The following is a 16,807-nucleotide window of genomic DNA, read 5'->3' as shown; positions in this document are numbered from 1 at the left end:
AATTCAAGAGGATATCGAAATTGAACGCAGAAAAATGCAAGGTGATACATCTCGGTGGTCGGAAGAACGAGGAGAAGCAATATAAATAAGAGGGCTCAATTCGAAAAGGGGCACAGGAGCAGAGAGATCAGGGGTAGAAGTGCACAAATCGTTGAATGTAGCGAGGCTGGTTGAGAATGCGGTTCAAAAAGCATACGGGATCCTGGGCTTTATAAATCGAGGCACAGAGCACTAAAGCACGGAATTCATGATGATCCTTTATAAAACATTAGTTCGACCACAACTGGAGTATTGTGTCGAGATCTGGGCACCGCACTTTAGGAAAAATGTGAAGGTCTAAGAGAGGGTGCAGAAAAGATGAACGAGAATGATTCCAGGGATGAGGGACTTTAGTTACGTGGATAGACTGGAGAAGCTGGGGATGTTCTTCTTGGAACAGAGAAGATTGCGAGGAGATTTGATAGAGCTATTTAAACTCATGAGGGGTATTGACAGAATAAATGGAGACAAACTGTTCCTATTGGCGGAAAGGTCAAGAACCAGAGGACATAGATTTAAGGTGACTGGCAAAAGAATCAAAAGTGACTTGAGGAAAAACCTTTTTTACACAGTGAGTGGTTAGGAAATGCAATGCAATGCCAGGGGTCGTGGTGGAGGCAGATTCAATCGTGGCTTTCAAGAGGGAACTGAAAAATACTTTAAAGGAAAACATGCCGATGGCAACGGGGATAGGTCGAGGGAGTGGGATTAGCTGGATTGCTATTGCATCGAGCTGGCAGGACTCGAAGGGCCGAACGGCCTACTTCCGTGCTGTAACCATTCTATGAGTCCATAAGCTCAGCCTCTCTTTTGCTTTCCTAAATCTTCAGAAGACAAAGTTGCTTTATGTGCAACGCTGCGCTTCACTGCACCAAAAATGGTGTTTGCTGAATTTTTCTTTGCAATCTGCATTCAGCAGGCAAACATGCAGAAATTCAAAGCACTGTCTCTTGAAATGCAGGCACTGCTTGGATCGTGCCCTCGCACAAAATTTACATTTTGTTTTACGCCAATCTTCATGCATCAGTGCCTTGCAATATTTATTCACAGATTATCCGGCAAGACTGCAATGGGAGCTGCGCTGAGCAGATTGAAAGAGAAGCAGTGACGAGAGAAGCGATAGGTTTGACTCGCTGCTGTGTGATTGGCTGAACATCGATACTAAGGAGAAGGAAAAGGTTGGAAGCTGAAGGAAGAGATGAGAAAGGGTCAAGTCAAAGTGGCAGTTTGGAATTGTCAAGTTCTTGTAGTTTTGCTGATGGGAGCGGTGTGGCAACAGCCTCGAGAAGTCAGTGATGCAGCGACGTGGCCGTGCTTAGAAAAGAGCCAAATGTCTTTTGATGGAGGGTGCGGCTTTTATTAACAAATGGGTTCCATGGTGTAATGGTGAGCACTCTAGACTCTGAATCTAGCGATCCGAGTTCGAATCTCGGTGGAACCTGATTTGTTTTTTTCCCATTCGTTTGCAACTGCAGGGCAAAGAAACAAAATGCGGCGGGAATCCACTCCCTGCTGGTGGGAAGTCGCTGTCAATCAATGAGGTTCCAGTTGCTTCTCTCGGTTTCAGTTCATCAGCTCAACCGGACTTTAGCTTTCCAAAATCAACAGAAGAGAACGCTATATTTTGTTTAATGCTTCGTTTCACTGCACCAGAGAATGGTGTTTACAGAACTTTTCTTTGTAATCTGCATTCAGCAATCAAGCATGTAGAAATTCAAAGCATTGTTTCTTGAAAGGCAAGAATTGCTTGGATCATGTCCTCGGGCAATGTTGACATTTTCTTGTCAAGATGATGCAGTTTTGATGATGGGAGAGGTTTGTCGGTAGACTCGAGGTGTCAGTGATGTGGCGCTAAGGCAGTGCTAATAAAACAGCCAAGTGTCTTTGACTGGTGGGTGCCAGCTGAAGTAGTCAGTTGGTTCACACAGTGCAATAATAAGCATTCTGGACTTGGATTCCAGCGATCCAAATTCAAATCTCGATCAACCTTCGAATTTTGTCCTTTTCGTTTGCAAAAAAAGGGCAAACAAGTTAAAGTCACTTGGAATCTAATCCCTGTTGGTGGGGAGTTCGCATCTTTAATCAGTGAGGATCGAGCTCTTTTCTTTTCACCCCGAACTTCATGCATCAGTGCCTTGCAATGTTTATGCACTGATTATCCAACAAGACGAGCTGCGCTGAGCAGTGTGAAGCAGAAGCTTCATTGAGCGAAGCGATGGATTTGACAGCAGCTGTGCGATTGGCTGAGCATCTCTACTTATCAGAGGGGAAAGTGGGGAAGCTGGAAGTATGGATGAGAAAAGGCCAAAGTGGCAGGTTGGGATTGACCAGTGCTTGCAGTTTTGCTGATGGCAGACGTTTGCCAGTCGCCTCGTGCAGTCAATGATGCAGCGCCATGGCGATGCTGATAATGGAGCCCAGTATCCTTGAAGGGAAGGGGGCCGCATGTTTTAATGAATGGGTTCCATGGTGTAATGGTGAGCACTCTGGACTTTGAATCCAGCGATCCGAGTTCAAATCTCGATGGCACCTCAACTTTTGTCCCTTTCGTTTGCAACTTTTGGGGAAACGAAAAAAAGTCACCTGGAATCCCATCCCTGTTCGGAGGAAGTTCGGAGCCTCTATCAATGAGGTTCGAGCTCCTTGTATAAATTTGGGCTTTTGTTCAAGGCAAATCCTATTGAACTAACTTGATAGAGTTTTTGATGAGGTAACGGAGAAGGATGCTGTGGTCAATGCGATTGATGTGGTGCATGTAAACTTTCAAAAGGCGATTAATAAAGTGCCTTATGATAGCCTTGTCATCAAGATTGATACCCATAGAATAAAAGGAGCCGTAGCAATATGGATACAAAATTGCCTCAGTAACAGGAACCAGAGAGGAGTGATGAACGGTTGTTTTGCGGATTGGAGGGAGGTGTATAGTAATGTTCCCAACAGGTCGGTTCTCGCACCACTGCCCTCTTTGATATTTATTAATGACTTGGACTTGGGTTTCCAGGGCACAATTTCCAAATTTCAAGATGACACAAACCTTGGAATTATAGTGAACAGTGAGGAGGATAGTGATCGACTTCAAGAGGATATCGAAATTGAACGCAGAACAATGCAAGGTGATACATCTCGGTGGTCGGAAGAACGAGGAGAAGCAATGTAAATAAGAGGGCTCAATTCGAAAAGGGTACAGGAGCAGAGAGATATGGGGGAAAAGTGCACAAATCGTTGAATGTAGCGAGGCTGGTTGAGAATGCGGTTCAAAAAGCATACGGGATCCTGGGCTTTATAAATACAGGCATAGAACACTAAAGCACGGAATTAATGATGATCCTTTATAAAACATTAGTTCGACCACAACTGGAGTATTGTGTCCAGATCTGGGCAACGCACTTTACGAAAAATGCGAAGGTCTAAGAGAGGGTGCAGAAAAGATGAACGATAATGATTCCATGGATGAGGGAATTTAGTTGCGTGGATAGACTGGAGAAGCTGGGGATGTTCTTCTTGGAACAGAGAAGATTGCGAGGAGATTTGATAGAGCTATTTAAACTCATGAGGTGTCGTGACAGAATAAATGGAGACAAACTGTTCCTATTGGCGGAAAGGTCAAGAACCAGAGGACATAGATTTAAGGTGACTGGCAAAAGAATCAAAAGTGACTGGAGGAAAAACCTTTTTTACACAGTGAGTGGTTAGGAAATGCAATGCAATGCCAGGGGTCGTGGTGGAGGCAGATTCAATCGTGGCTTTCAAGAGGGAACTGAAAAATACTTTAAAGGAAAACATGCCGAGGGCTACGGGGATAGGGCGAGGGAGTGGGATTGGCTGGATTGCTATTGCATAGAGCTGGCAGGACTCGAAGGGCCGAACGGCCTACTTCCGTGCTGTAACCTTTCTATGAGTCCATAAGCTCAGCCTGTCTTTTGCTTTCCTCAATCTTCAGAAGACAAAGTTGCTTTTTGTGCAGCGCTGCGCTTCACTGCACCAAAAATGGTGTTTGCTGAATTTTTCTTTGCAATCTGCATTCAGCAGGCAAACATGCAGAAATTCAAAGCACTGTCTCTTGAAATGCAGGCATTGCTTGGATCGTGCCCTCGCACAAAGTTTACATTTTGTTTTAGGCCAATCTTCATGCATCAGTGCCTTGCAATATTTATTCACAGATTATCCGGCAAGACTGTCATTGGAGCTGCGCTGAGCAGATTGAAAGAGAAGCAGTGACGAGAGAAGCGATAGGTTTGACTAGCTGCTGTGTGATTGGCTGAACATCGATACTAAGCAGAAGGAAAAGGTTGGAAGCTGAAGGAAGAGATGAGAAACGGCCAAGTCAAAGTGACAGTTTGGAATTGTCAAGTTCTTGTCGTTTTGCTGATGGGAGCGGTGTGGCAACAGCCTCGAGAAGTCAGTGATGCAGCGACGTGGCCGTGCTTAGAAAAGAGCCAAATGTCTTTTGATGGAGGGTGCGGCTTTTCTTACCAAATGGGTTCCATGGTGTAATGGTGAGCACTCCAGACTCTGAATCTCGCGATCCGAGTTCGAATCTCGGTGAAACCTCATTTGTTTTTGTCCCATTCGTTTGCAACTGCAGGGCAAAGAAACAAAATGCTGCGGGAATCCACTCCCTGCTGGTGGGAAGTCGCTGTCAATCAATGAGGTTCCAGTTGCTTCCATCGGTTTCAGTTCATCAGCTCAACGGACTTTAGATTTCCAAAATCAACAGAAGAGAAAGCTGTATTTTGTTTGATGCTGAGTTTCACTGCACCAGAGAATGGTGTTTACAGAACTTTTCTTTGTAATCTGCATTCAGCAATCAAGCATGTAGAAATTCAAAGCATTGTTTCTTGAAAGGCAAGAATTGCTTGGATCAAGTCCTCGGGCAATGTTGACATTTTCTTGTCAAGATGATGCAGTTTTGATGATGGCAGAGGTTTGTCGGTAGCCTCGAGGTGTCAGTGATGTGGCGTTAAGGCAGTGCTAATAAAACAGCCAAGTGTCTTTGACTGGTGGGTGCCAGCTGATGTAGTCAGTTGGTTCACACAGTGCAATAATAAGCATTCTGGACTTGGATTCCAGCGATCCAAATTGAAATCTCGATCAACCTTCGAATTTTGTCCTTTTCGTTTGCAAATTGAGGGCAAACAAGTTAAAATCACTTGGAATCTAATCCCTGTTGGTGGGGAGTTCGCAGCTTTAATCAGTGAGGATCGAGCTCTTTTCTTTTCACCCCGAACTTCATGCATCAGTGCCTTGCAATGTTTACGCACTGCTCATCCAACAAGACGAGCTGCGCTGAGCAGTGTGAAACAGAAGCATCAACGAGGGAAGCGATGGATTTGACAGCAGCTGTGCGATTGGCTGAGCATCTCTACTTATCAGAGGGGAAAGTGGGGAAGCTGGAAGTATGGATGAGAAAAGGCCAAAGTGGCAGGTTGGGATTGACCAGTGCTTGCAGTTTTGCTGATGGCAGACGCTTGCCAGTCGCCTCGTGCAGTCAATGATGCAGCGCCATGGCGATGCTGATAATGGAGCCCAGTATCCTTGAAGGGAAGGGGGCCGAATGTTTTAATGAATGGGTTCCATGGTGTAATGGTGAGCACTCTGGACTTTGAATCCATCGATCCGAGTTGAAATCTCGGTGAAACCTCAACTTTTGTCCCTTTCGTTTGTAACTTTTGGGGAAACAAATAAAAGTCACCTGGAATCCCATTCCTGTTCGTTGGAATTTCGGAGCCTCTATCAATGAGGTTCGAGCTCCTTGTATATATTTGGGCTTTTGTTCAATGCAAATCGTATTGAACTAACTTGATGGAGTTTTTGATGAGGTAACGGAGAAGGATGCTGAGGTCAATGCGATTGATGTGGTGTATGTAAACTTTCAAAAGGCGATTAATAAAGTGCCTTATGATAGCCTTGACATCAAGATTGATACCCATAGAATAGAAGGAGCAGTAGCAATATGGATAAAAAATTGCCTCAGTAACAGGAACCAGAGAGGAGTGATGAACGGTTGTTTTTCGGATTGGAGGGAGGTGTACAGTAATGTTCCCCACAGGTCGGTGCTCGCACCACTGCCCTTTTTGATATTTATTAATGACTTGGAGTGGGTGTCCAGGGCACAATTTCCAAATTTCAAGATGACACAAACCTTGGAATTATAGTGAACAGTGAGGAGGATAGTGATAGACTTCAAGAGGATATCGAAATTGAACGCAGAACAATGCAAGATGATACATCTCGGTAGTCGGAAGAACGAGGAGAATCAATGTAAATAAGAGGGCTCAATTCGAAAAGGGTACAGGAGCAGAGAGATATGGGGGAAAAGTGCACAAATCGTTGAATGTAGCGAGGCTGGTTGAGAATGCTGTTCAAAAAGCATACGGGATCCTGGCCTTTATAAATACAGGCATAGAACACTAAAGCACGGAATTCATGATGATCCTTTATAAAACATTAGTTCGACCACAACTGGAGTATTGTGTGCAGATCTGGGTACCGCACTTTAGGAAAAATGCGAAGGTCCAAGAGAGGATGCAGAAAAGATGAACGAGAATGATTCCAGGGATGAGGGAATTTAGTTGCGTGGATAGACTGGAGAAGCAGGGGATGTTCATCTTGGAACAGAGAAGATTGAGAGGAGATTTGATAGAGCTATTTAAACTCATGAGGGGTAGTGACAGAATAAATGGAGACAATCTGTTCCTATTGGCGGAAAGGTCAAGAACCAGAGGACATAGATTTAAGGTGACTGGCAAAAGAATCAAAAGTGACTTGAGGAAAAACCTTTTTTACACAGTGAGTGGTTAGGAAATGCAATGCAATGCCAGGGGTCGTGGTGGAGGCAGATTCAATCGTGGCTTTCAAGAGGGAACTGAAAAATAGTTTAAAGGAAAACATGCCGATGGCAACGGGGATAGGTCGAGGGAGTGGGATTAGCTGGATTGCTATTGCATAGAGCTGGCAGGACTCGAAGGGCCGAACGGCCCACTTCCGTGCTGTAACCATTCTATGAGTCCATAAGCTCAGCCTCTCTTTTGCTTTCCTAAATCTTCAGAAGACAAAGTTGCTTTATGTGCAACGCTGCGCTTCACTGCACCAAAAATGGTGTTTGCTGAATTTTTCTTTGCAATCTGCATTCAGCAGGCAAACATGCAGAAATTCAAAGCACTGTCTCTTGAAATGCAGGCATTGCTTGGATCGTGCCCTCGCACAAAATTTACATTTTGTTTTACGCCAATCTTCATGCATCAGTGCCTTGCAATATTTATTCACAGATTATCCGGCAAGACTGCAATGGGAGCTGCGCTGAGCAGATTGAAAGAGAAGCAGTGACGAGAGAAGCGATAGGTTTGACTCGCTGCTGTGTGATTGGCTGAACATCGATACTAAGGAGAAGGAAAAGGTTGGAAGCTGAAGGAAGAGATGAGAAAGGGTCAAGTCAAAGTGGCAGTTTGGAATTGTCAAGTTCTTGTAGTTTTGCTGATGGGAGCGGTGTGGCAACAGCCTCGAGAAGTCAGTGATGCAGCGACGTGGCCGTGCTTAGAAAAGAGCCAAATGTCTTTTGATGGAGGGTGCGGCTTTTATTAACAAATGGGTTCCATGGTTTAATGGTGAGCACTCTAGACTCTGAATCTAGCGATCCGAGTTCGAATCTCGGTGGAACCTGATTTGTTTTTTTCCCATTCGTTTGCAACTGCAGGGCAAAGAAACAAAATGCGGCGGGAATCCACTCCCTGCTGGTGGGAAGTCGCTGTCAATCAATGAGGTTCCAGTTGCTTCTCTCGGTTTCAGTTCATCAGCTCAACCGGACTTTAGCTTTCCAAAATCAACAGAAGAGAACGCTATATTTTGTTTAATGCTTCGTTTCACTGCACCAGAGAATGGTGTTTACAGAACTTTTCTTTGTAATCTGCATTCAGCAATCAAGCATGTAGAAATTCAAAGCATTGTTTCTTGAAAGGCAAGAATTGCTTGGATCATGTCCTCGGGCAATGTTGACATTTTCTTGTCAAGATGATGCAGTTTTGATGATGGGAGAGGTTTGTCGGTAGACTCGAGGTGTCAGTGATGTGGCGCTAAGGCAGTGCTAATAAAACAGCCAAGTGTCTTTGACTGGTGGGTGCCAGCTGAAGTAGTCAGTTGGTTCACACAGTGCAATAATAAGCATTCTGGACTTGGATTCCAGCGATCCAAATTCAAATCTCGATCAACCTTCGAATTTTGTCCTTTTCGTTTGCAAAAAAAGGGCAAACAAGTTAAAGTCACTTGGAATCTAATCCCTGTTGGTGGGGAGTTCGCATCTTTAATCAGTGAGGATCGAGCTCTTTTCTTTTCACCCCGAACTTCATGCATCAGTGCCTTGCAATGTTTATGCACTGATTATCCAACAAGACGAGCTGCGCTGAGCAGTGTGAAGCAGAAGCTTCATTGAGCGAAGCGATGGATTTGACAGCAGCTGTGCGATTGGCTGAGCATCTCTACTTATCAGAGGGGAAAGTGGGGAAGCTGGAAGTATGGATGAGAAAAGGCCAAAGTGGCAGGTTGGGATTGACCAGTGCTTGCAGTTTTGCTGATGGCAGACGTTTGCCAGTCGACTCGTGCAGTCAATGATGCAGCGCCATGGCGATGCTGATAATGGAGCCCAGTATCCTTGAAGGGAAGGGGGCCGCATGTTTTAATGAATGGGTTCCATGGTGTAATGGTGAGCACTCTGGACTTTGAATCCAGCGATCCGAGTTCAAATCTCGATGGCACCTCAACTTTTGTCCCTTTCGTTTGCAACTTTTGGGGAAACGAAAAAAAGTCACCTGGAATCCCATCCCTGTTCGGAGGAAGTTCGGAGCCTCTATCAATGAGGTTCGAGCTCCTTGTATAAATTTGGGCTTTTGTTCAAGGCAAATCCTATTGAACTAACTTGATAGAGTTTTTGATGAGGTAACGGAGAAGGATGCTGTGGTCAATGCGATTGATGTGGTGCATGTAAACTTTCAAAAGGCGATTAATAAAGTGCCTTATGATAGCCTTGTCATCAAGATTGATACCCATAGAATAAAAGGAGCCGTAGCAATATGGATACAAAATTGCCTCAGTAACAGGAACCAGAGAGGAGTGATGAACGGTTGTTTTGCGGATTGGAGGGAGGTGTATAGTAATGTTCCCAACAGGTCGGTTCTCGCACCACTGCCCTCTTTGATATTTATTAATGACTTGGACTTGGGTTTCCAGGGCACAATTTCCAAATTTCAAGATGACACAAACCTTGGAATTATAGTGAACAGTGAGGAGGATAGTGATCGACTTCAAGAGGATATCGAAATTGAACGCAGAACAATGCAAGGTGATACATCTCGGTGGTCGGAAGAACGAGGAGAAGCAATGTAAATAAGAGGGCTCAATTCGAAAAGGGTACAGGAGCAGAGAGATATGGGGGAAAAGTGCACAAATCGTTGAATGTAGCGAGGCTGGTTGAGAATGCTGTTCAAAAAGCATACGGGATCCTGGGCTTTATAAATACAGGCATAGAACACTAAAGCACGGAATTAATGATGATCCTTTATAAAACATTAGTTCGACCACAACTGGAGTATTGTGTCCAGATCTGGGCAACGCACTTTACGAAAAATGCGAAGGTCTAAGAGAGGGTGCAGAAAAGATGAACGATAATGATTCCATGGATGAGGGAATTTAGTTGCGTGGATAGACTGGAGAAGCTGGGGATGTTCTTCTTGGAACAGAGAAGATTGCGAGGAGATTTGATAGAGCTATTTAAACTCATGAGGTGTCGTGACAGAATAAATGGAGACAAACTGTTCCTATTGGCGGAAAGGTCAAAAACCAGAGGACATAGATTTAAGGTGACTGGCAAAAGAATCAAAAGTGACTTGAGGAAAAACCTTTTTTACACAGTGAGTGGTTAGGAAATGCAATGCAATGCCAGGGGTCGTGGTGGAGGCAGATTCAATCGTGGCTTTCAAGAGGGAACTGAAAAATACTTTAAAGGAAAACATGCCCAGGGCTACGGGGATAGGGCGAGGGAGTGGGATTGGCTGGATTGCTATTGCATAGAGCTGGCAGGACTCGAAGGGCCGAACGGCCTACTTCCGTGCTGTAACCTTTCTATGAGTCCATAAGCTCAGCCTGTCTTTTGCTTTCCTCAATCTTCAGAAGACAAAGTTGCTTTTTGTGCAGCGCTGCGCTTCACTGCACCAAAAATGGTGTTTGCTGAATTTTTCTTTGCAATCTGCATTCAGCAGGCAAACATGCAGAAATTCAAAGCACTGTCTCTTGAAATGCAGGCATTGCTTGGATCGTGCCCTCGCACAAAGTTTACATTTTGTTTTAGGCCAATCTTCATGCATCAGTGCCTTGCAATATTTATTCACAGATTATCCGGCAAGACTGTAATAGGAGCTGCGCTGAGCAGATTGAAAGAGAAGCAGTGACGAGAGAAGCGATAGGTTTGACTAGCTGCTGTGTGATTGGCTGAACATCGATACTAAGCAGAAGGAAAAGGTTGGAAGCTGAAGGAAGAGATGAGAAACGGCCAAGTCAAAGTGACAGTTTGGAATTGTCAAGTTCTTGTCGTTTTGCTGATGGGAGCGGTGTGGCAACAGCCTCGAGAAGTCAGTGATGCAGCGACGTGGCCGTGCTTAGAAAAGAGCCAAATGTCTTTTGATGGAGGGTGCGGCTTTTCTTACCAAATGGGTTCCATGGTGTAATGGTGAGCACTCCAGACTCTGAATCTCGCGATCCGAGTTCGAATCTCGGTGAAACCTCATTTGTTTTTGTCCCATTCGTTTGCAACTGCAGGGCAAAGAAACAAAATGCTGCGGGAATCCACTCCCTGCTGGTGGGAAGTCGCTGTCAATCAATGAGGTTCCAGTTGCTTCCATCGGTTTCAGTTCATCAGCTCAACGGACTTTAGATTTCCAAAATCAACAGAAGAGAAAGCTGTATTTTGTTTGATGCTGAGTTTCACTGCACCAGAGAATGGTGTTTACAGAACTTTTCTTTGTAATCTGCATTCAGCAATCAAGCATGTAGAAATTCAAAGCATTGTTTCTTGAAAGGCAAGAATTGCTTGGATCAAGTCCTCGGGCAATGTTGACATTTTCTTGTCAAGATGATGCAGTTTTGATGATGGCAGAGGTTTGTCGGTAGCCTCGAGGTGTCAGTGATGTGGCGTTAAGGCAGTGCTAATAAAACAGCCAAGTGTCTTTGACTGGTGGGTGCCAGCTGAAGTAGTCAGTTGGTTCACACAGTGCAATAATAAGCATTCTGGACTTGGATTCCAGCGATCCAAATTGAAATCTCGATCAACCTTCGAATTTTGTCCTTTTCGTTTGCAAATTGAGGGCAAACAAGTTAAAATCACTTGGAATCTAATCCCTGTTGGTGGGGAGTTCGCAGCTTTAATCAGTGAGGATCGAGCTCTTTTCTTTTCACCCCGAACTTCATGCATCAGTGCCTTGCAATGTTTACGCACTGCTCATCCAACAAGACGAGCTGCGCTGAGCAGTGTGAAACAGAAGCATCAACGAGGGAAGCGATGGATTTGACAGCAGCTGTGCGATTGGCTGAGCATCTCTACTTATCAGAGGGGAAAGTGGGGAAGCTGGAAGTATGGATGAGAAAAGGCCAAAGTGGCAGGTTGGGATTGACCAGTGCTTGCAGTTTTGCTGATGGCAGACGCTTGCCAGTCGCCTCGTGCAGTCAATGATGCAGCGCCATGGCGATGCTGATAATGGAGCCCAGTATCCTTGAAGGGAAGGGGGCCGAATGTTTTAATGAATGGGTTCCATGGTGTAATGGTGAGCACTCTGGACTTTGAATCCATCGATCCGAGTTCAAATCTCGGTGAAACCTCAACTTTTGTCCCTTTCGTTTGTAACTTTTGGGGAAACAAATAAAAGTCACCTGGAATCCCATTCCTGTTCGTTGGAATTTCGGAGCCTCTATCAATGAGGTTCGAGCTCCTTGTATATATTTGGGCTTTTGTTCAATGCAAATCGTATTGAACTAACTTGATGGAGTTTTTGATGAGGTAACGGAGAAGGATGCTGAGGTCAATGCGATTGATGTGGTGTATGTAAACTTTCAAAAGGCGATTAATAAAGTGCCTTATGATAGCCTTGACATCAAGATTGATACCCATAGAATAGAAGGAGCAGTAGCAATATGGATAAAAAATTGCCTCAGTAACAGGAACCAGAGAGGAGTGATGAACGGTTGTTTTTCGGATTGGAGGGAGGTGTACAGTAATGTTCCCCACAGGTCGGTGCTCGCACCACTGCCCTTTTTGATATTTATTAATGACTTGGAGTGGGTGTCCAGGGCACAATTTCCAAATTTCAAGATGACACAAACCTTGGAATTATAGTGAACAGTGAGGAGGATAGTGATAGACTTCAAGAGGATATCGAAATTGAACGCAGAACAATGCAAGATGATACATCTCGGTAGTCGGAAGAACGAGGAGAATCAATGTAAATAAGAGGGCTCAATTCGAAAAGGGTACAGGAGCAGAGAGATATGGGGGAAAAGTGCACAAATCGTTGAATGTAGCGAGGCTGGTTGAGAATGCTGTTCAAAAAGCATACGGGATCCTGGCCTTTATAAATACAGGCATAGAACACTAAAGCACGGAATTCATGATGATCCTTTATAAAACATTAGTTCGACCACAACTGGAGTATTGTGTGCAGATCTGGGTACCGCACTTTAGGAAAAATGCGAAGGTCCAAGAGAGGATGCAGAAAAGATGAACGAGAATGATTCCAGGGATGAGGGAATTTAGTTGCGTGGATAGACTGGAGAAGCAGGGGATGTTCATCTTGGAACAGAGAAGATTGAGAGGAGATTTGATAGAGCTATTTAAACTCATGAGCGGTAGTGACAGAATAAATGGAGACAATCTGTTCCTATTGGCGGAAAGGTCAAGAACCAGAGGACATAGATTTAAGGTGACTGGCAAAAGAATCAAAAGTGACTTGAGGAAAAACCTTTTTTACACAGTGAGTGATTAGGAAATGCAATGCAATGCCAGGGGTCGTGGTGGAGGCAGATTCAATCGTGGCTTTCAAGAGGGAACTGAAAAATACTTTAAAGGAAAACATGCCGAGGGCTACGGGGATAGGGCGAGGGAGTGGGATTGGCTGGATTGCTATTGCATAGAGCTGGCAGGACTCGAAGGGCCGAACGGCCCACTTCCGTGCTGTAACCTTTCTATGAGTCCATAAGCTCAGCCTGTCTTTTGCTTTCCTAAATCTTCAGAAGACAAAGTTGCTTTATGTGCAACGCTGCGCTTCACTGCACCAAAAATGGTGTTTGATAAATTTTTCTTTGCAATCTGCATTCAGCAGGCAAACATGCAGAAATTCAAAGCACTGTCTCTTGAAATGCAGGCATTGCTTGGATCGTGCCCTCGCACAAAGTTTACATTTTGTTTTACGCCAATCTTCATGCATCAGTGCCTTGCAATATTTATTCACAGATTATCCGGCAAGACTGTCATTGGAGCTGCGCTGAGCAGATTGAAAGAGACGCAGTGACGAGGGAAGCGATAGGTTTGACTAGTTGCTGTGTGATTGGCTGAACATCGATACTAAGCTGAAGGAAAAGGGTGGAAGCTGAAGGAAGAGATGAGAAAGGGTCAAGTCAAACTGGCAGTTTGGAATTGTCAAGTTCTTGTAGTTTTGCTGATGGGAGCGGTGTGGCAACAGCCTCGAGAAGTCAGTGACGCAGCGACGTGGCCGTGCTTCGAAAAGAGCCAAATCTCTTTTGATGGAGGGTGCGGCTTTTTTCAAGAAATGGGTTCCGTGGTGTCATGGTGAGGACTCTGAATCCAGCGATCCGAGTTCGAATCTCGGTGGCACCTCATTTGTTTTTGTCCCATTCGTTTGCAACTGCAGGGCAAAGAAACAAAATGCAGCGGGAATCCACTCCCTGCAGGTGGGAAGTCGCTGTCAATCAATGAGGTTCCACTTGCTTCGATCGGATTCAGTTCATCAGCTCAACCGGACTTTCGCTTTCCCAAATCAACAGAAGAGAAAGCTGTATTTTGTTTAATGCTGAGTTTCACTGCACCAGCGAATGGTGTTTGCAGAACTTTTCTTTGTAATCTGCATTCAGCAATGAAGCATGTAGAAAGTCACAGCATTGCTTCTTGAAAGGCAAGAATTGCTTGGATCATGTCCTCGGGCAATGTTGACATTTTCTTGTCAAGATGTTGCAGTTTTGATGATGGGAGAGGTTTGTCGGTCGCCTCGAGGTGTCAGTGATGTGTCATTATGGCAGTGCAAATAAAACCGCCAAGTGTCTTTGACTGGTGGGAGCCAGCTGAAGTAGTCAGTTGGTTCACACAGTGCAATCATTAGCATTCTGGGCTTGGATTCCAGCGATCCAAATTCAAATCTCGATTAACATTCGAATTTTGTACTTTTCGTTTGTAAATTGAGGGCAAACAAGTTAACATCACTTGGAATCTAATCCCTGTTGGTGGGGAGTTCGCAGCTTTCATCAGGGAGGATCGAGCTCTTTTCTTTGCACCCCGAACTTCATGCATCAGTGCCTTGCAATGTTTATGCACTGATTATCCAACCAGACGAGCTGCGCTGAGCAGTGTGAAACAGAAGCATCAACGAGGGAAGCGATGGATTTGACAGCAGCTGTGCGATTGGCTGAGTATCTCTAATTATCAGAGGGGAAAGTGGGGAAACTGAAAGTATGGATGAGAAAAGGCCAAAGTGGCAGGTTGGGATTGACCAGTGCTTGCAGTTTTGCTGATGGCAGACGTTTGCCAGTCGCCTCGTGCAGTCAATGATGCAGCGCCATGGCGATGCTGATAATGGAGCCCTGTATCCTGGAAGGAAAGGGGGCCGCATGTTTTAATGAATGGGTTCCATGGTGTAATGGTGAGCACTCTGGACTTTGAATCCAGCGATCCGAGTTCGAATCTCGGTGGAACCTTATATTTTGTCCCTTTCGTTTGCAACTTTTGGGGAGACAAATAAAAGTCACCTGGAATGCCATCCCTGCTCGTGGGAAGTTCGGAGCCTCCATCAATGAGGTTCGAGCTCCGTGTATCAATTTGGGCTTTTGTTAAAGGCAAATCGTATAGAACTAACTTGATAGAGTTTTTGATGAGGTAACGGAGAAGGATGCTGAGGTCAATGCGATTGATGTGGTGTATGTAAACTTTCAAAAGGCGATTAATAAAGTGCCTTATGATAGCCTCGTCATCAAGATTGATACCCATAGAATAAAAGGAGCAGTAGCAATATGGATACAAAATTGCCTCAGTAACAGGAACCAGAGAGGAGTGATGAACGGTTGTTTTTCGGATTCGAGGGAGGTGTACAGTAATGTTCCCCACAGGTCGTTGCTCGCACCACTGCCATTTTTGATATTTATTAATAACTTGGACTTGGGTGTACAGGGCACAATTTCCAATTTTCAAGATGACACAAACCTTGGAATTATAGTGAACAGTGAACAGGATAGTGATAGACTTCAATAGGATATCGAAATTGAACGCAGAAAAATGCAAGGTAATACATCTGGGTGGTCGGAAGAACGAGGAGAAGCAATGTAAATAAGAGGGCTCAATTCGAAAAGGGTACAGGAGCAGAGAGATATGGGGGAAAAGTGCACAAATCGTTGAATGTAGCGAGGCTGGTTGAGAATGCGGTTCAAAAAGCATACGGGATCCTGGGCTTTATAAATAAAGGCATAGAACACTAAAGCACGGATTTCATGATGATTCTTTATAAAACATTACTTCCACCACAACTGGAGTATTGTGTCCAGATCTGGGCACCGCACTTTAGGAAAAATGCGAAGGTCTAAGAGAGGGTTCAGAAAAATGAACGAGAATGATTCCAGGGATGAGGGATTTTCGTTACGTGGATAGACTGGAGAAGCTGGGGATGTTCTTGGAACAGAGAAAATTGAGAGGAGATTTGATAGAGCTATTTAAGCTCATGAGGGGTATTGCCAGAATAAATGGAGACAAACTGTTCCTATTGGCGGAAAGGTCAAGAACCAGAGGACATAGATTTAAGGTGACTTGCAAAAGAATCAAATGTGACTTGAGGAAAAACCTTTTTTACACAGTGAGTGGTTAGGAAATGCAATGCAATGCCAGGGGTCGTGGTGGAGGCAGATTCAATCGTGGCTTTCAAGAGGGAACTGAAAAATACTTTAAAGGAAAACATGCCGAGGGCTACGGGGATAGGGCGAGGGAGTGGGATTGGCTGGATTGCTATTGCATAGAGCTGGCAGGACTCGAAGGGCCGAACGGCCTACTTCCGTGCTGTAACCTTTCTATGAATCCATAAGCTCAGCCTGTCTTTTGCTTTCCTAAATCTTCAGAAGACAAAGTTGCTTTATGTGCAACGCTGCGCTTCACTGCACCAAAAATGGTGTTTGCTGAATTTTTCTTTGCAATCTGCATTCAGCAGGCAAACATGCAGAAATTCAAAGCACTGTCTCTTGAAATGCAGGCATTGCTTGGATCGTGCCCTCGCACAAAATTTACATTTTGTTTTACGCCAATCTTCATGCATCAGTGCCTTGCAATATTTATTCACAGATTATCCGGCAAGACTGCAATGGGAGCTGCGCTGAGCAGATTGAAAGAGAAGCAGTGACGAGAGAAGCGATAGGTTTGACTCGCTGCTGTGTGATTGGCTGAACATCGATACTAAGGAGAAGGAAAAGGTTGGAAGCTGAAGGAAGAGATGAGAAAGGGTCAAGTCAAAGTGGCAGTTTGGAA

At 44.7% G+C, this 16,807-nt stretch overlaps 8 non-coding genes across 8 annotated transcripts; all 8 read left to right on the top strand.

The window, feature by feature from the left end:
• The first annotated feature begins 1,408 nt into the window (after positions 1 to 1,408).
• On the top strand, positions 1,409 to 1,480 carry trnaq-cug (transfer RNA glutamine (anticodon CUG)). The gene has a single exon. It is a non-coding gene; the product is annotated as a tRNA-Gln (tRNA).
• Positions 1,481 to 2,499: 1,019 nt separating this feature from the next.
• Positions 2,500 to 2,571, top strand: trnaq-uug (transfer RNA glutamine (anticodon UUG)). The gene has a single exon. It is a non-coding gene; the product is annotated as a tRNA-Gln (tRNA).
• Positions 2,572 to 4,518: 1,947 nt separating this feature from the next.
• Positions 4,519 to 4,590, top strand: trnaq-cug (transfer RNA glutamine (anticodon CUG)). Its single transcript has one exon. It is a non-coding gene; the product is annotated as a tRNA-Gln (tRNA).
• Positions 4,591 to 7,626: 3,036 nt separating this feature from the next.
• trnaq-cug (transfer RNA glutamine (anticodon CUG)) lies at positions 7,627 to 7,698 on the top strand. Its single transcript has one exon. It is a non-coding gene; the product is annotated as a tRNA-Gln (tRNA).
• A 1,019-nt stretch (positions 7,699 to 8,717) lies between these two features.
• trnaq-uug (transfer RNA glutamine (anticodon UUG)) lies at positions 8,718 to 8,789 on the top strand. Its single transcript has one exon. It is a non-coding gene; the product is annotated as a tRNA-Gln (tRNA).
• Positions 8,790 to 10,736: 1,947 nt separating this feature from the next.
• On the top strand, positions 10,737 to 10,808 carry trnaq-cug (transfer RNA glutamine (anticodon CUG)). Its single transcript has one exon. It is a non-coding gene; the product is annotated as a tRNA-Gln (tRNA).
• A 1,018-nt stretch (positions 10,809 to 11,826) lies between these two features.
• trnaq-uug (transfer RNA glutamine (anticodon UUG)) lies at positions 11,827 to 11,898 on the top strand. Its single transcript has one exon. It is a non-coding gene; the product is annotated as a tRNA-Gln (tRNA).
• Positions 11,899 to 14,928: 3,030 nt separating this feature from the next.
• trnaq-uug (transfer RNA glutamine (anticodon UUG)) lies at positions 14,929 to 15,000 on the top strand. Its single transcript has one exon. It is a non-coding gene; the product is annotated as a tRNA-Gln (tRNA).
• The last annotated feature ends 1,807 nt before the right edge of the window (positions 15,001 to 16,807 follow it).

This window comes from Heptranchias perlo, chromosome 35 (genome assembly GCF_035084215.1).
Source record: "Heptranchias perlo isolate sHepPer1 chromosome 35, sHepPer1.hap1, whole genome shotgun sequence".
NCBI classification, from domain to species: Eukaryota; Metazoa; Chordata; class Chondrichthyes; order Hexanchiformes; family Hexanchidae; genus Heptranchias; species Heptranchias perlo.
The sequence above is the reverse complement of the archived record's forward strand: the minus strand, read 5'-3'. Positions and strand labels throughout refer to the sequence as shown.